At 38.2% G+C, this 20121-nt stretch overlaps 1 protein-coding gene across 1 annotated transcript in view; it reads right to left on the bottom strand.

Moving 5' to 3' along the window:
- The window catches only part of PAG1 (phosphoprotein membrane anchor with glycosphingolipid microdomains 1), a 138237-nt gene that overhangs the window by 59881 nt on the left and 58235 nt on the right, over window positions 1-20121 (bottom strand). The gene's annotated exons all lie outside the window — the stretch shown is intronic.

Raw genomic sequence — 20121 nt, 5'->3', positions numbered from 1 at the left:
GAAAAGTTCATATCTCCCCATACCCCAAAAAATTTTAATAAAAAAACAGCCAAGTGTCTAATCAAATACAAATCAATTTACTTGCTCTTTCCATATTTTCCCTAGTTATGCCAAGTAAATCTCTGTGTTACTACAGTGATACTAATTCAAGTAACTGTTTTCTGAATTTGAATAAAACAAGTGATTTGTTTGAAAAGAGCATTTATACTTTTTGGTAAGGTAAGCTGTGATTCAGTTCTGAAAATTTCTTATTAGAAGGAGACTTTGGTGTAGCGTGAACAGTGTGACCTGGACGACATGCAGATCTAGCCCCGAGTCATCCCTTCACACATTCTGCTGTGGAAATGGGGAAAATGTTCAGAGAAGGAGAGGATACATGGGCGACTTCCCTTGCTCTCCCTCCTGATTCACCAGCTTCCCAGTCCTACCTGTTGTTCTGCTGTTTTTGGTGCCTAGTCCTTCCTCCAGCCCCCCTTCCTCTCTAGGTCTTTTCCCATCCTCAAATAAGTCTCTCCCATATTGAACACTTACTTTACATAAGACACCATGACAAGTGCAGTGTGAAAGGGAGGAGGGGAGAGGGACGGAATGAAGGAATGAACGAACGAATGAACGGATGAAAGAACGGCTGTGTTTACGCTCTAGGGAGAATATCCTGGCTGTTGACTAAGATTCAGAACCTCTCAATCATTTCAACCAACTGAGGTATAATTCCCGATTTCCAACCTAACGAACGGAGTGGAACATGAGCCTTCTAGATTTGCATCTACTGATGTTCTTTTGTTAGAACCACATATTATCATCTTAGACTGAGTGTTGCTTTCTCTGATAGCAGAGTCAGCAGAATATTTATATTATCTTGAGGTATATCTATTGTTTCCCTGACAGTTTGAAAGTGAGAAACTGCTGCCTTTTGTTTGCCACTGCATTTAGCTACATTATTATTTTCTTTTAATAAGTGTAAAAAGACCAGAACAAGACACACAATCATGGGCTGTCTTCTTCTAAGCCGACTCCAGGTCTTTCTGCTGTCAATCACATCAACTAGGAGACAGGGCTTCGCTGCGTGCAGGGCTTGATAGACAACTGAGTTCCCAAGCCATCGTTCCACTCTTTTATTAGACTTCAAGTCAAGTCTTCTTCTGAACCCCTGCCATGCAGATATATTTAGATGTGGATTCCAATTATAAGCCTCTCCACTTTTCCTTGTCATCATGGTCAATCCAGGGAATTCTCCTGAATTGGTCAGAAATATGAGCAAGATTTAATTATCTAAATCAAATTGCTGCAGTTAAAAGGTAAAATTTAAAGAATTAACAATTTTTTTAGAAAATGTCAAAATGTCAAATTCTATTAATGTGTATTAAAAATAATGTTTGGATGTGCTTCTCTATTACTAGATATGAGTACAATCCTGATTTGAAAATTGGAGACAAGATTTGACAGTTAATTTAATAATATAAAAATGGTGCACTGTTTTGAATTTTCAGAATATACATTTTGCGACTTAAAAATATTCCAAGAAAACAAGGTCATCAAGACGCTGTGGTACTGTCATAAGGACAGATACATAAATCAATACTTCAGCATCCAGGAATAAACCCATAGATTTATATTCCTTCAATTATATGGCCAATTGAGTTTTTGGCAAGGGTGCCAAGTCAATAGACTTGTTTATAAGAAATGTCCAAAATAGGCAAATATATAGAGGTAGAAAGCAGATTTGTGTTCCTTAGAGCTGGGGGAGAAGGGGTGATGAAAATGTCCTAAAATTGATAGTTGTACTTTAAATGGATGACTTGTATGGTATGTGAATTGCATTTAAATAAAGTTCTTATGAAAAATAATATTCCAAGGATTTGGATGTTATAAGTATCAGTCATTTTTCGGATCAATCTTAAAAAAAAAGGCAAACCCCAAAATAATTTTAGCTGGAATCATGGGACTTGTGACACTAAGCAGATAACCTAGCTGCACTGCAAACTGTCATGCCCTGACTGGGGCAACTTGAGTATAATTCTGATAGACCAAACACTCCTTTAGGTCTCCTTTCATGTTGCTGATTATTTCCAAGGGTGATAGAGATAATTAGGTTATCGGGGTATAGAGATAATAAGGTTGATCACTGCAAATGATCATTGACCCAATCAAACAGAAATTCTATACTTTCAATATTGATTTCTTTTTCCACCGAATGGAATTTTAGGACTTCTGATACTGATGATCTAGTTAAATGTGACTTCTCCCTGAAACCCACATATCCTGTCCATGGAATGCCACACTCAGCAGTTTCTGTTACACCTGGCTCTCTGACAGTTTTCATGAGGACAGTTGGCGACTTCTTAATACTGATGATGACATTCATAAGAAGGCCCAAACAAGTGAACTCCAGGAGTTCAGGATGTGTTTTTACCAAACTAACCTGAACTGTTGTTCTGGCTAAAGCCACTCAGCAGAACTGAAACAGAGCTCCATTCTGGGACACTGAAACCCTGAGAGATGAGATGGGCACCTGACAGATGGCCTGAGCTGAGCCCCTGCTGGCAGTGCTGAAGAGGGTCTAAGGAAAGGAGTGTTTTCTCAAGGTTATATCCTAACAGTCTCTTCTGGGGAAGGAGTAATGATGTTGAGAGTGTATCTCCCTGCTATCTGGGTAGACAAATATAGGGATTGAGGAGAACAGACTTCAGCAATCTACTCCAAATTCATGTCTGACTCTTAAAAACTGTACCCGGAGGCAAGATAACTACTCAGTATGAGACTAGAATCATGAAGCTCAATTATAGATTCTCAAATTTAAAAGAAACTTAAAGGTCATCCATAAATCAACCCCACTTGATACTTGAAACCTTTCTACAATGTCCGTGACATCTCATCTATAACTGCAATGTCAAAAGGACTTGGTTAAACAGAACAGTTCAATGTACTGAGCACGGAATGAATCACAGTGCTTGGAATATAGTAATTGCTCAATATTTATTCACTGATTGAGTGAATTCATTTAAAAAAAATCAGAGTAGGCTCAAGGATGTTGCTATAATAAAATCTCACTCACAGTCCCTGAAGACAGAGAAGAGAGTAGGATTACAGGTTGCTCATGATTGGCATACTACTGCAGCAATATTTCCCACATGCAAACATCATTCCAGTAAATACAATACTTTATCTACGTTGCAATGGAAATAAACCAATAAACAAAACTTAGACCTGCTAATCTACCTATGCTGAATCCCCTTCCATAATAAAGGGTTTCCTCCATCCCAAGGAATCCCTTTCTGTCTCTAGGAAATGTTGTTAAATTTGAGTTAGGAGTAAGAAAGATTCTTTCGTGCTCCAGAGGCTTAGTGGCTTCAACCTTGTTTGAGTCTTGGTTTTAACGTTTAGGGCCATGAAGAACAAGTCCCATAGTTCCCCGACATGGCAACCCTTCAAATACTGGAAGACACCTATTTAAAGAAGTCTCTCTTCCCCTGCTCTTGAGCCTCTCCTTCTCTACTCCAAAGAATATGGTTTCACGTACCACCTGCCATAACTCAAAAGAACACAAAGGCTGCCAGGAGAAGGGAGCGGATCCCTGGCCAGGTCTGCTCACAAGAGCAGAGGAGGCGAAGAGCCTGCTGTAGCAACAAAGCCCAAACTGGGAGGGCAGGCCAGCAACTATGCACAACATCCAAGGAGCAAGGCCACATGGACCTGATTTAGGAAATAACCCTTATCTGGGTTTTGGTGGTGGGGGTGGGTAGGAATTTTTGGGGCCCAGCTATTACAGAGCTATCAGTAAAGAATATAGGTTGGTGAAGTCAGGAGGGTCGTCCATTACCATCCTAGAGGTCTAGTCACAGCAACAGAATCTAGCCACTGAGCAGTGACTCAGAGTAAGAGCCACAGTTCTCAAGAAGATCACCTGGCAAGACCAACACAGACTATGAAACCCAAAGAAGATCTTCAGTCCCAAACACTTGGTTACACAGACACAGAAAGAGCTAAAACTTGGAAGGCCAAGGAGTAAGGATCATGGGAGCCTGAGAATCATCTTGGGATACCACAGCCTACATCTGCATGGCAATAAAATCGCTGGAATGTGATGTAGTCATCCCAGTGTCCACTGGGGCAATGCCATCTCAACATGGGAGATTCAGCAAACACAGCCGGCACTGAGCAAGATACTACTGTGGGCGAGGCAGAGGGACAGTATAATTAGTGATGTGCTCCAGTGGACTGCGGGGTAGGTTTAAACATATAAAGTGTTTTCCGCTTTAGTCAGAACAAATTCAGATTTGGGGAGGGCAACGATAGTGCATGTAAGAGGAACAAATAGTGAGGGAACAAAGAAGGCAGGAGGAGAGGTACTGGGGGCTGGCACTGTCGTTTTCTGGATGCTCTCTTCTAAAACATCAAGCTCAAAGGCAATTCTCCAGAAGAAGAAGCACTTCATCAGTGAAGAGTGGAACAGGACTCTTATTTCTGTCCACCCACATTATTTAGAAGGCCAAAGATCACAGAAGCCTTTTTATCAGCTACCCTGATATACATACACACACACACACACACACACAAATACACACATACACATATATACACATGTGTATATATGTATCAACATATATATGCATGCGTATATACACAATGTTATAAACACATGTTAACACATGTATATATATTTTTATATTTGACTAAAATCTAAATTTCTGTGAAATATGATGCTGCTAAGCTTTATCTCTCCTTACTGTCACACTGCAGTTTAACTGGGGGAGCAGGGTGCTTATATTGATCCCTGTGACATTTCTGCTTCTTAGATTTGGGTCACTGTATTAAATGTCAAGATGTTCCTAACTCTGTTTCCATCAGTTTTTACATCTGTTACCTCTCCCAACTTTGGGGCATGCATTTATACAGTTTTACTCACGTGAGGCCTGATGTGGACTAAGACTGGATACTGTTAAAATACCAAAAACTTCTCTTCAGGAAGAGAGCAATTTATTAATCAGTGCTCTCTAGATATAGCTAACAAATGAGTTATTAATCCAGCTAATTACACACATGCCTTATTTGTCCAAATACTAAATGTTAGCAATTTGACATACTTTTGGTAAAAACAAAAAAAATGTATCCATAAACTAATGCATGATATTTCTCATTAACCTGTCTAAATTCCCTGACAGGTTTAATACATTATCAACATAACAGAGATCAGTCTCAAAGTACAGATATTTCATTGATATTTCAATATTCTGTCCATAGTAATCATGCAAGAAAATGATATTAAATATGTTCAATGACACAGCAATTAAAGAGGTAGCCAAAGACAATGCATATGGGCTATGATGCACTGTGCAATATTGGAAAAACATAACTAACAATGCTTCTGCCTCCCTTATCCTAGGATTCTTGTTTTCATCAGCTGCTCTTCTCCCCTTGCTAAGCTCCCTCGTGTTTCCTGGTTGCTTTTTCTTGCTGCTTCTCCCAGCTGTGTCTCTCATTTTTTCCACTCCCCAGCTGCTTTGGCTCACACTTTCAGTCTTCCTGGTATTTACTGTGTTAACAGTTCTAGTCTTCATGCCATCTGATGTCTCCTATTTCATTTTTCACACACTTGAACAGCTGAAATACCTGATGTATGCAAAGCAGAAGTCCATTAAAAGAGGGTTTTCTGGGTTTTTTTTTTTTTTTTTTTCCATTGAGTACAGAAAAAAATGGAAGCAGCAAGAAGGGGTAGTTCACAGAGCTGCCAAAAGAGGCCACTGTGAAGATAAGACGAAGGCAAAATATAATAATAATCAGATTTCTTTAGGCATCAAAAAGATTATAAGTATGACACTGGAAAAATAGTTCCTTTTGCAAATCCTCTTCAGTGGTATGGTTTAATGAAAACTCTGTAATCCCCTTTCCAAGAGGAACATAATTTTCTTGAATTCTAGGAAGCTGATGATAAAAATCCTTAACAATGTATCCTTACACTATCTACAACATACAGGACTCAGGTAAGACAGATACAGTTATAATACCTACACTGGGTTTTTAAAAATGACATTTTATTAGCAAAAATCTTCTAAGTATGCTACCTGGAAAGAGGCTTAAAATGCCATGATTTAGTATAAGCCTTATCTGTATGTATCCATCCCAAGTGTGGCTTGGATATGAATTCCTTGCAGTTTCAATATCAGCAGAGAAATAATCAAAATGACCAAAGTGTTCAACAGGAAAGTAAATATTTCTTGTTGGCACAGAATAGAATAGTTTATAATGTGCAGCATGATGTATTTAAGAGAAGTTCTATAGCATGCTTCTCGGGCATCTGAATACAAAGCAAGATTAGATTCAGTACTTAAATGTTGCTTTAGTGAATAGAAAACATAATAAATTGATTCCTCTAATTATTAGTTTATAAATTGATAGCAAAATACAGATTTTAAAACATCTTCTTTTAGGCAATGTAAATAAGCACAAGATACTAGCCAGCATACCTACAGAGGATATTCATTCAGTCTTTTGTTCATTTTCTTTATTCACCTGTCATGTTACTTCCTTGCTTATGAATACAATGACCAAAAAGTAAATATTACTCCAGTCCTTTCCACTCTGCACATTTAGGAACTTTCTTTTGGACTGGGACTTTAGCTGTCTAGAGGTTTGGCTTGTCTTGGCCTAATGCACATGCCCTATCCTGCCACTGTGCATCATGGGCAGCTAACTGGGTAGCCACCTGGAACACTGCGTTGCCTCTCACAGAGCCTCAGGTCTGCCTCAGGCCTTTCCTGATGAGAAACAGTCCTCTGACTTCTGAGTTATCTAATCTTGGGATCACTCAAGGGGTTATGGGGTTGGAGGGTTGCTGCCCCAGCAGAAGTTGTGTGAATGGGTATGCATGTCGGTGGGGAGAGGCAGGCTAGAAAGACTTGCCTTTCCCCAGGTCTGAGCCACAAACATAACCCAGGCCACTTTTCCTTACCTTCACCTCCACCTCCATTGTCGTGGCTTAGCCACTTCACCTATGCTACCTATGCTTCTTCCCCTAATCAGGTGATTTGGTGTTAGAGCTGGTGCAAACAAACAAACAAACAAACAAAACTCATCCAAAGATTCTTCTGCAATGCCATGTCTAGATGAGGCATATCAAAATGCTTGCTTAAATGTGGAATATTTATGGTATAGCTACATATGTGTAAGAAGAGATTAACCAGTTATCATGTATGACTGTTCTTCAGTACATTATTATTTTTTAAGGCTCTTCCATTTATTTACTATCTAGAATATATTTCCTTCAAACTGATTGTTTATAGAACTAATTGTTATTATGTATACCCTATGTTTTACTTTATTGTTTTGATATCCAGACTAATGGCATTTTAAGTGACATGTGAAATTTGGACGTTAGTACTGCAGACCTTTGGCTATCTAGTCAAAGAAGGAATATGGGCTCTTCTGATTGATCAAATAAGGGTGGAAGAGGAAAGAGAAGACGGAAATAAGAGAGGAAAGGAGAAAGAAAAATCAATGTGAAAAACTGTAAACTCCCTTGTACAAAGGCACAATGTCTATTACAGCTGGTAAAAATCATGACAACAAACGCTCCCGAGGGTAACATGGCTGCATCTTTGCATGGAAAACTGAAGCAGCAGACAGCAGTTTCCACATTAATCTGCCAAAATGGAGAAAACTAGTGTCACCCACAAAACTAGAAAGAAGAAGAAACAAAAACACCCCTTGAATCTTAACCATGAGAGTGAGGAGCAAGAAAGATAGGAGCAGTCTCCTCCCTGTAGAATCACATTTTTTTTTTTTTTTGTCTGCCATCAACAGGTGTTGCCATGGTAACTATCCTGTAGTTAAGTAGTAGTAGAGGCAAGAAAATCTATACAAAACCACAATAGAGGGACAAAATAAGAGAGATGTGTTATAGCAAAACTAACCTCAGACCTACCAGAATGAGCAGACGGAGGTTTGACTGGCCATTTACCAGATCTTCACATTATTTGAAAGAGATGCTGGAAGGAGAGAAGATGTCAGCCCAGACTATGGTCTTGGGAGGAACCAACACCAGGGAAGTATTGCGGGGGCTGTTGTGGCTCTCCATTTGTCTTCAGTTCCACTTTATATCCCTATTCCCATTTGTACATTTTAGCTGTTTGATGACTTTGTGGAGGAAAGCTGCAGTTGTGCTGTGTTATGTCTGGAAACTTCTAAAAAGTAAACATATCACTGAATGACTTCCTTGATTACACTTCTACCTCTTTTAGGTAGTACATTTAGTAATAATTTCTCTGTTTTCTCCCCTTCAGATGCAGAAGCTCAGGATTGCATGCTACAAATTAATGAAATAATTCATAGCTAATTCTTCTTATGAACAAATATCGCCAATATTTGTCAGCCAGGTACCAAGAAATACCTCAGAGCCTGGCGGGGATCAAAACCTCACTTCTTTGGCTCCTTCTGCATTGCTCACGGCTCATGATAATACCCATAGTTAGTATCATGAATGAGGAAATAACACTATTTCTGAAATTAAATGCTGCATTTTCACTTTCTAAGCTATTGTTGCTTGTCTCCCAAAGGGCTCAATCTTAACCCCTTTGTCTACCAAACTTCTTGTTGTTCAAATGACCAATCAGCTTTATAAATAAATAACATAGATTAGTATACTTTGCTAACTTCTGTGATTCTTCAGGATTAAGGCAGCTGACAGAACAAGATTTGGGAAGATAAAGTCTAAAAGGTTTAGCACGAGAGACAAATCCATGGGGTACCAACTATACTCTGCTGAGGCCAGGGAGGCATAGAAAACAGAGAGCCTATGCCTCAACAGCCAAGGCTCCTGCCCATTTCTGGGACTCAATGTCCCCTTCCATAAAGACATGGAAGCATTACCTCATTCAAAGGGTCAGTGTGAGGCTCAAATGAGATAATGCTGTGAAAGCAGTTGGTCACTAACTGCAAAACACTAGGCATATACAAGCTGATTTGGAAATATAGTTGTCACTTGTTTTTCAAGCTTTCTGCTATGTTAACATCACCTTTAACACACTTTTTTATGATAAAGTAAGTAGGCCATGACAATTTTCACATGATAATTTTGGCAGAAAATCTTTTTCCTCTTAATCATTTGGAGGTGCTCATCAGATTTGGAAATCATTTCCTTCTATGAGTTCTCTTTCTTTAACTTTTTGTTCAGGCTAGTAGATTTGTATCACAGGGTGGGTAGGTGTATGTGTGTGTAAAAGAGAAAGAGCGGTGAGGAAGAGAAGGAGGAACAGGAGAGTCAAGTAGAGATGGGAAAACACAGAGGAACAAGTAAAGGTGTTAAAGAAGAGAAAGGGGTAAAGACTTTTCCCTCCCATTTCAGAGATAAGTACCTATCCCTGAGGTGTTACTTTGTTTGCAATTTATAGATCAATAGGGATAAGTCATAGGTGGCTGTTTTGGTGGCTGTATACACTCTTTAGCAGAAGAGATTCTGGGAATGACATTAATTTCTGCAACTGGCTCTCATCTCATGGCACTGTTTCTCCATTCTTATGCTGATGGGCTCCACCAGTCATAGTTGAAGATGCATAAATCCTCCTATTTCTCAAACTAACAATCCTAGACCCCTTTTACAATAAAATACATACTTTGTCTTTTTTTTTATTAATAGCTCCCTTTAAAATGTTGCGCTTTTGCTTCTGAGTGTTTTGAATTCATGCTCCCCCTACCCCACCCCTTCCACCCCTCCTCTACTTTCTCATCTTTACCACCCCGCTGTTCACCACATTCACCCACTGGTGAAGTCTCAAGTCTCATGGATTCTGTCTCCATAAATGTTATAGTAAATGTCCAGTTTTGGTATACTGCATGCTTACTGAAAAAGTTCACAGAACACACAGGATACAGAGTATTATGTTTTAAAAAAGAATATTCCTTTTCACTCTATTCCCTAATCCCACAGGTAAGCACTGTTAGAGTTCAGTACAATACTTTAAAAAGGTCTGGAAAGATACAAAAATCAAAAGGTTCTTTCTTTCTTTGTTACATATATAGTACCCTATACTAGTCACTGTTCAACAGTTTCATTGTGTTCATTTACTGTGTGTTAGAGAATGTTCCATGTCAGTACATATAGGGTTATCTCATTCCTTTTAGTAACTATAGAACATTCAATGAATGGTGTGGTTATACTATAATTGGGCATTCTGTGCCAATGGATACTTAGATTATTTTTGGTTTTCCTCAATTACAAATGACATTACAATGATTAGTCCTGCATATATATTTCAGCACATGAGTATAGATAGGATTCCTAGACATGGAGTTGCTGAGTCAAAGGGCATGCACACTTTCATTTTATTCTCCTGCTCCTTACTGACCTAAAACCAAAGTTTTATTAATATATGGTATGTAACGGTAAAAGGGAATATAATCCTTTGTTCTTCTGGGTTTCGCCGCGAATTAATTCATTTCTTTTAGTACCTTCTAGGAATTCTTAAACATCCTTCTCCACTGATGGTATTTCTCCCTGACTTTCTAGTCCTGCTGTGCATGTGCAGATTTCTTTTTCTTCTTCTTTTTAAACTTGAAGAATCTGGAGTGTGAAGGATAAAGTAAACAGCCCACAAGACTTCTTACGCAGTCAAGGCCAAAAGGTTCCCAACTACTCGTGCCCTTTTTGCATTCATCCTCCACACAACTCTCCAAGTGACTTTCTGAAATGCAAATATTAACACTTGACTTCCCTGCAATGAGATCTGAATGCCTGGGGGCAGTAATGGGTTGAATTTGGTCCCCTAAAAAATGTTAGAGTCCTAACCCCCCCTCCCCCCCCGCCCATACCTCAGAATGTGACTTCATTTGGAAATAGGGTCCTTACAAAGGTAATCAAGTTAAAATGAGGTCATTAGGGTAAGCCCTAACCCATTAGGATTGATGTCCTTACACAAAAGGTGGAAATTTGGATACAGAAACAGATGTGCCTAGAGGGAAGCAGATGTGAAGAGACACAGGGGAAACACCTTCTGAAGCCAGAGGCAAAGGCTGGAATTTTGCTGCCACAAGCCAAGGAATGCCTGACCTACCAGAAGTAGGAAGAGGCAAGGAAAGATCCATCCCCGGCAGGCTTTGGAGGGAACATGGTCCTGCTGACATCTTGATTTTGGACTTTTGGCATCCAGAACTAGGAGAAAATACATTTCTACTGTTCTAAGCTACCCAATTTGCTGTACTTTGTTACAGCAGTCACAAGAAACTAAAACAGTGGGTCAAGTCCAACTCCTTAGGGATCTCACATAGCCCCTTTCACACACTGATGCACAGCCTCAGAATCCCCCTCACAACCTCTCCTGCAACCACCCTACTGCCTTATCTGCTCACATCCAAAGGCTCTAGGATGCTTCCTATGTCGGTGCATTTGAACACACTGGTCTCTCTACCTAAATGTGCTTCTCCCATTCCCTAAGCATGACTAACATTCCATTGCTTATCTGCAGCTCCACCTTCTCCATGAGCTGTTTCTGGCACCCCTCCCCACCAGTTTCCCTGGGCATAACTGGCTGTCCTTGTGAGTACCCCTAGGCTGCACCTGGAATATTTTGATGTTATTTTGCACTCGCTTGTTTATACATACCTATCACCCACTTCTACGCTGCTCCTTGAAAGTAGAGCCATCAATGTGTCCTAGCAAAGTCACCACACACAGAATGTCCAAAGTGGGATTTCGCTGGGTGAACCATACACCAGTGCCATAAAAATATAACAACTGTAAGAAATGTATCATAATTTTTTATTTTGTTAAACATGTCTCAAGTAACGAGGTAGAGTATGTCAGGCTGACTGCAAATGACTGATGCTGATAATGGCTGAAGAGTACTTTCCTAAGCACTGAATTTGTGCCTATTTTCAGATTATTACTTTTGATGACATTCATTCTTCTGATCAATATCATTTAGAAACTAGATTTTGCCATCAGATACTGTGAACTCTAACAGCTCCAATCATTAAATATATGTGTCTGGATAAAGCTGCACTATGGTGCTTAGTCTCTGATGTCCACTGACTGTCTCCTTCATTTAAGAGCAGCTCACTAGAGACAGAAAGTACATCAGTAGTTGCCTAGAGCTAGAAGGAGTGTGAGATGGGGAAATTGGAGGTGGGGTGACAGCCTAGGGGTGAGGGGTTTCCTTCTGGGGTTATGAGAATGTTCTAAAATTGGTTGTGGTGATGGTTCCACAGCTGAATATACTGAAAGTCACTAAACTGTATACTTTAAATAGGTGAATTGTACAGTATGTGAAAGATACTATATCTCAATAAGTCGTTTCTTTAAAAAAGAGTGGTTCAACCCATCCCAAACTACAAGGATTTCTGTTAAAACAAGCCAATTCTTTCACAAACATCCACACAGACAAAATAAAATAGACCTTCTGCATTAATAAAAAAGAAAAATACTGCAGCCTGTAATGTTTATAGCATCTGAAAGAAAACTTGACAGATAATGATATCTCATGTCAGACCCATTTACTCTGAACCATCCCATTGCTTTAGCACTGGCCATGTAACAGCATAACTTGACTTCACAACTTTCCTTCTGTCTTACATTATCCTGATTCTCTCCTCTTTTTCTCTGTTTCATTAGGGATACTCTTAAGTCAGTAAATATTAGAGCTGGGAAGGAATTAAGACATTCGTTGGTTCCAAAGCCCTCATTTTACAGATGATAAAATGACAGCCAAGAAGAGAATCCTAAAAACCTACCAAACTTTTGGTCTTGGAGAGGTTATCAGTTACAGAGTGTATCCAATGACCTCTGTGCAAGGCAGTAATATTTGTCAGTGTGTCAGGCAAAAGAACGCATCTCTAATGCTTTGCAAACTCTTTAGTAAGCCTTCCGAATAAATGAAGTATTGGATGACTAAAAGCACACATCCTGGTGCTTATCCATAAACTGTTTTACGGGTAAGTTTTAGTTTTTACCACCTATCTTTGAATGCTCGTCCCATCTCCCCAGTGAAATTTCAAACTCCTGCATGATAGGAAAGGCAGCTGATGTGTCCTTTCCCTCTTCTCTTATCACCATTTGATACCCAAAGCATTCAGCAAAGAGTTAACATTTGCTTTATGGGTACAAGATAGACCTACAGCAGAATTTCATATCAAAATGTTTTTTTCTTTTTAGTAACATTGTTTTTGGGCAAACATAATTTAACGCATGGAATAACAAAATCTATGTAGTAATCCCTTAACTGATTGCAACCACTCCCGGAAGCCCCGTTTCTAAGGTCTTTTTTTTTTTTTTTTAATTTCCAATTTTTATTTTAAGTTCAGGGGTACATGTGCAGGATATGCAGGTTTATTACACAGGTAAACGTGTGCCATGGTGGTTTGCTGCACAGATCATACCATCACCTAGGTATTAAGACCAGCATCCATTAGTTATTCTTCCTGATGCTCTCCCTCCTCCCACCCCCCAACCCTCTGGCAGATCCCAGTATGTGCTATTCCCACCATGTGTCCATGTGTTCTCATTACTCAGCTTCCACTTATAAATGAGAACACTTGGAATTTGGATTTTTCTTCTTGTATTAGTTTCCTGAGGGTAATGATTTCCTGCTCCATCCCTGTCCCTGCAAAAGACATGTTCTCGTTCCTTTCTGTGGCTGCACAGTATTCTATGTTGCATATGTGCCACATTTTCTTTACCCAGTCTCTCACTGATGGGCATTTAGGTTGATTCCATATCTTTGCTATTGTGAATAGTGTCGCAATGAAGATACGTGTGCATGTATTTTTATAATAGAACAACTTACATTTCTTTGGGTATATATGCAGTAATGGGGTTGCTGGGTCAAATGGTATTTCTGCCTCTAGGTCTTTGAGGAATCACCACATTGTCTTCTACAATGGTTGAACTAATTTACCATCCCACCAACAGTGGAAAAGCATTCCTTTTTCTCTATAACTTTGCCAGCATCTGTTTCTTGACTTTTTAATAACAGCCATTCTGTGATGCGAGATGGTATCTCATTGTGGTTTTGATTTGCATTTCTCTAATGATCAGTGATTTTGAGTTTTTTTTCATATGTTTGTTGACTGCATGAATGCCTTCTTTTGAGAAAAGTCTTTATTTTGGTGGAATGTATATAATAATCACTTAAACAGAAACAGAAGCCTTTAAAATCAAAAGGCTCTTATCTCATGCATCTGGGCATGACCCGGTAAGCAGGATTCCACAGGGTCCACTCAGATGGACACATACTACAAACTTCAACTTTAAAAACTATCTCAGAGCTAAATGTCTTTTAGAGGTAGCTTCTAATGTAACCACAAACAAATTTTTCCCGTGGTAAAGGAAATAGCTTCTCTCTGCAACATGTCCTTACATAGGTCATATGCTCAGGAAATTATAGGCTCTTTGCTATCAAAATCTGATGACTAGTCATGGAGTTCAGCATATAATTGGAGACTCATACTTAAATGTAATTAGCCAAGATAAACTATAGAGAGAATCATGCAAATATATGAAAGCCATTGAGAGTTCAGTGTTCTAGGATACAATAAAGAAAAAAGTAAACCTCTCCTACGCATGTTCACAAATAAGTGCTCAAATGCACCACTTCCGAAAGCTCCCTGGGTAAGGAACTCCCTAGTTCCTATGTTAGAACTTTCCAGCCCACTGTAACCTGATTCACCAGCCCTGACTTCTTTCCAATACAAACTTACCGTCCCTGCTTGCGCCTTTGCTGATACCATTCATGCCTGGAATGTTCTTCCCCCTTCTCCCCTGACCACTTAGTTCCAGGTCTTGACTGTCCTTTTTAGCAAGGCTTGTTCTTTTCTTTCTGCCCTTAAATTCTGCCCAGTTCACTTGACATCAAATATTATATTACCTGTCTTATACTGGGGGAGAATTCTTTTTTCCCTACACATTTCAAGCACATAACACCTCTCTTTCCATCTCTTCATTTACTCCACCCAAGGGGAGGTTGAGTGACATACATGCCTAATGGGCAATTTGAGGAAGCATCTCCTGGACTCAGCTCTTGCCTTCTCTCTGTAGGCAGCAGGGCTACCATCCAGGAATATGAATTCTCCTCTGATCCTCCAGCAAATAATTTGAGTTGATTCTTTGGGCCCAGAGAGGCCTGCCCCAGCCACTGTGACCTGTGCTTAATTCTTGGGTTCCATATTAGGAGAACAAATAAACCATGCCCTGCAGCCTGGCCTTTACAGATAATAAAGGTGATGTTTGAGCCTCATCTAACAATGATTTTATCTTATCTCTTAGTTTTTCTCAGAACTTGGGAAATTCAGGGTGGTTGTCATTATTATGATTTACATCAACGACGCCAGCATCATTCATATATATAAACGTACATACATTTATTAGATGATCTTAAAAGCTGACATGAGATTGTGTCCCATCTCCCTGCCTGGACAGTTTTGGGTCATGTTTCATAAGTCTTTGCAGCCCAGTGTTTCATTGCAATATATAATATACAGTACAAACAAACTCAAATGGGTTCAATCATTAATATATCATCAATTAAGGACATAAAGAGAAAATAAAATTTAGGACTATAATACTTGTGATTCTGGCTAACAATTATGACTTTATTAATGCATTTTTGGTGTCATTTAGAAGTGCTAGCATACAATCATTACAGGCAGGGTGAATATAAAATTCATATATGCTCTATACTGTGATCCTGCAAAGCAAACCTAATTGCACATTAAGCAAGAAGAAAGAATAAAAGATAAGGCATATACCGATTGATTTTCTTCATCAAAACCCACAAAACCTCGCTTCAACAAAGCCCTGTCATTAGCTTCACAACATATCTAAAAGTGAATTTTATGTGATATATGTCCTAATCTAATTTCCAAAGAAGTGACAGCAATAAGCCAGCTTCTCATTTACTAACATCTTAAACCTTTATACTATGTGCTACATTATCTTTTGCCGACTCCTAATCACATGTACACAAAAAGTTATTAATGTACAATGCTGCAGAGAAGTAATGATTTATTTCTCTATGTATGTTTTTCAATGTCGACCTATGAAAATGCAAAAGTAAACTAGGTATATAAAGGAATTACAATTATGCCTAAATAAATATAGGGTTTAAAAAATGCTAAGCAAATAATTTATGATAAATTGCTAATATGTCCTCAATTTTACTGTGAGTGCATTAGCTTATTTTAAATATGCATTTGTTGAATGCTAACTGGATGCTAATATTAACAAACACTGGGCACTAACAAGCAGCACATAGCAAAATAATAATGCCAGAAAGGATTCCTTATATCACCATTTTCCAGTTTTCTAAAATGTGCCACACATTTTCCCTTTAATTTTCACAGTCTTCCATTAAAACGACAGGGAACATCGCCATGCCTACTTTACAAATGGGTAAACTGAGATTGAGAGGTTCAGTGATATTACTGAGGACTAACAGGGCTGGTACTCCAGTCTAGACTGCTGACTCCCAGTAGTTAATCATTCATTTGGAGATTCAATAAATATTTACTGAGTACCTACCATACAACAAACCCCATGTTGGGACTGGGGATGGAGAAGGTCCCGCCCTGCTCTCCTGGTCTCTTCCCCAGTCTGCCCCATTTGACACAGGATGGCATGTTTAATATACTATTTTCATTTTATATATGGATAAAAACAAAAATTAACTTGTAAATATTTTTCCTATGAGAACAAAACTAGGGAAAACTGCCTTAAAATTAATACAACATAATCATTACTTTATAACTTAAACATGTTTCATTGCTATTCCTCAGTGCTCAAAACAGAATGATAGTGTTTCAATTAAAATTGAGACTGCAAATTAAAAATATCCTTTGGCATTTTGCAATGAAGCATTTAATCCTCTTGTCAAATGAATGAGAATTTAATCACATAAATTAGTCTACCTCATTCATATACCCAAATGCCAGAATTTATCTACTAAAGCAAACTTCGATTTAAACATTCACAAGAAGACTGGTAAGAATGTGGATGGAGAAGACCCTCTTTGAAATTCAGTTTTGAGTTTTATGCTTCTAAAATCACAGGATCTGAGGCTACAGCACCATGCTGCAGTTCTCAAGTCACAATTTTAGTATGAAGTTACCCCTTCATAAGTGTAGCTGTCATAAAATGCCATGACAAGATATGGGAGAGAGATCAAAGCTTAGTCCTGAAATGAAAAAATAAATGGTACTCACAGTCCTTTCTATCTATATTTGCCTATAAGTTAATTCATGTGTGGTAAATACATTTGGATTTAAGGCATTTGGATTCCTTCCAGATAGGAAAACAGACAAGCAAACCCAGTAAGGCAATGTAGAGAAACCCACTGAGGCAATGAAAGGAGAAAAGTAGGTGCTTGAGTCCATCAGCTGGTGAGTCAACTCCACAGTCACATCCCCACATTCCTGCTGCATGAGCTGGCAGAAGCCAGTAGAACGTGTGCTCATCCCAAAGGAAACACAAACTCACTGCCTTCCCCCTCCCAGAAACATCAGTCTTATATAATTGAACAAGTAGAGAAGGTGGCCAAAGTGAATTTGAGTTGCCCATATTCTTCTACCACTCTCTTTCTCTATAGGATTGTGACTTTACATTTGTCTTACATTTTACTTTTCTTGAGATAAAGCTTATATATATATATGCCTCTTAATGAATGCAGCATTGTTTCTTATGCTGTCTTTCTTACAGATGGATGGGTTTTTCTCCATCCATCTGTAAGCTGTCTCTGATACTGAGTGCTGGGCTGGATGACGTGATGCCAGCTCTATCACATGCCCAAGTTAAGCCTGAAGGCTCTGCTCTTATGTAAAACGAGCACTACTGGATTAGTGTCCCTGTTAGATGTGATAAGAGGAAATAGAAAAATGAGAACAGAGAAGTCCTAATTTACATGAATCACAGCCAGGTGCTCTTTAAAAACGACTTAAGATTTTTGAAACCATCAGCCCCAAACCGTCACATAAATTTCTATAGATTGGCACATCTACTTAGGTATTTCTCTATTTGTGTTCGATTAATTAGAAATCTAAATCTTCTGTTCATCTTCCCACCTTTTTTTGGCTTATTGCACATATATAAGATTTTGGCAACCCAGGAAAAGAAAAACATCAGAAGAGACCTAATTTATAAAAGGATCTTATTCCAAAAATTCATCTTTAAGTCATTAGGAACACTGAACATCCTTTCTCATTAGAATGATGAGAAAAGGAGGGTTTTTACGTTCTTAAGACAAACAGGTCATAACAATTTTTGTAAAGTTAAATAACTTTATAGAAAACAGAGAAACCAATGAACATTAAACTCTGTTGCACTCTGATATTTCCTTTGATTTTTAATTTTATGTAAATATTTAGCAAGTTGCCGTCAGCAAATATAGTGTTATGTACCATTTTCAGTTACATACAAAATGCATTTCTGTGTTTCAAAATAGCCTGCATAAATCATTTTGAAGACTATAAACTATTAAATATTTTTATATCCTTAGTCACGTCCTCATTGTTGAAGCAAGTAGTTTCCAAATTTTCATTTTCATAGCTAAAAGCTATTGAAAGTCTTGAAAGTGATTTATATGTGAGACTCTGTGTCAAGACTTTAAGTGCCACCCTCTAGCTTAGGTGGGAGGCCAGCCAAGGGCACCTGCACACCCAGCAGAAGGCAGAGTGAAATCCTAAGTTCAGGAGCCCCCACCACTGCATGAGAGTAGTTGACAAAAAGGGCATTGAGACAGTATTTTAGCTTACCATCCTTAATTACTTACTTTTTTCTTCTAAGTATTGCAGCTATTTTGTAGACTGACGGTGGGTGGCATTTTTCTCTAAAGCAGAATGTAAAATCATCCTTAATTTGACAGTGATTGAGTTACACTGCTTCTTTACATGGCTGATCAAAATATAGCTTTAAAAGTCTACAGATAATTAAAATTTCAGGAAGTATTTGGAGAAGCTTATTAATGTATTACATAATCATTAACCACAGAAATATATTAATCTTCAAGATCAATTGTAAGCACAGGGAACTATTATTCTTGGGATTATTTTGTGAGAACAAACTCAAATCCCTGTGCTACACAAAGGCTAATATCTTTGCTCAGAGGATTAGAATGAATTTATTACCTCTGCTTTTGACTTAAATGCTATAAACATCTCTGTTGTTCTTGGAAAACAAAGGCTGCTCCTGCATAATTTTTCAGATAAAGAAACTGAAATTAAAGTACTATGAAAATATTTGCTGGATAGAACAAATGCCAAGATCAAAGATGCTAAGACACTGAGTGGATATTTATTATCCCCACTAATCCTTTCGTATTTCAAAGTTTATTTATTTTTACTATGCTCTTCTGTGCTCTTCGTCAGTTATTATAGCATAATTGTAATTGTAAATTCATAAAAGAGAATGCAGAGTTAATAACATCATGAGCTTTGGAATAATATTCAAGTAATATTGATGAAAATGAACATGAATATATTATCTGAATATATTCTTTGGATGAACAAGAAAAAATGATAATCTGACGTTAGAACTTTAACTTCTTACTCTGCCAGCCAAGGAGGCCCTGAATAAATAAATGAGATTTAATTTTAAAACATTGATGATGAATAACTTTGAAGTGACAACTCAATAAATCGTATACCCATGTTCTTTTCCATATATTCGAGTAATGACTACAAATTTTAAAATATTCTGACTTTCTAGCATTCTTTAATTTTTACTTGTGAAATACTATCTAAAGTTGAGAAATGGATTCATATTTCCATGGCTTACTTGATGGAGACAGACCACAGTTATTTCTCATTGAATATACCTTAAAGTGACTTCTGATGGACTGTCAAAGGAATTTCTGGTCTAATCGCACATGGGGCCTGAGAATACTAGAATGATCATCATTGGTTACTTAAAAGCCTAGGTTGCTGTCTTCAAAAAGTGTATGTATTTAGGATAATCAATGAACAGGCCTTTTGAAGAGATCAGGCATGAGCAATAAAAAGGGGTGATACACCTTGGGCATATCGTGGTGTCATTAACTGGGATAGGAAATTCAGGAAGAGGAACTGATTTCAGGGTGGGAAATGGACATTTGAAGAAATCAGGTTGGAAAATGTTGATTTTAAGATAGATATGGGGCATGAAGAAAT

The sequence above is a fragment of the Colobus angolensis genome, unplaced genomic scaffold (genome assembly GCF_000951035.1).
Source record: "Colobus angolensis palliatus isolate OR3802 unplaced genomic scaffold, Cang.pa_1.0 Scaffold16, whole genome shotgun sequence".
NCBI classification, from domain to species: Eukaryota; Metazoa; Chordata; class Mammalia; order Primates; family Cercopithecidae; genus Colobus; species Colobus angolensis.
This window is presented reverse-complemented; position numbering and strand designations above follow the sequence as displayed.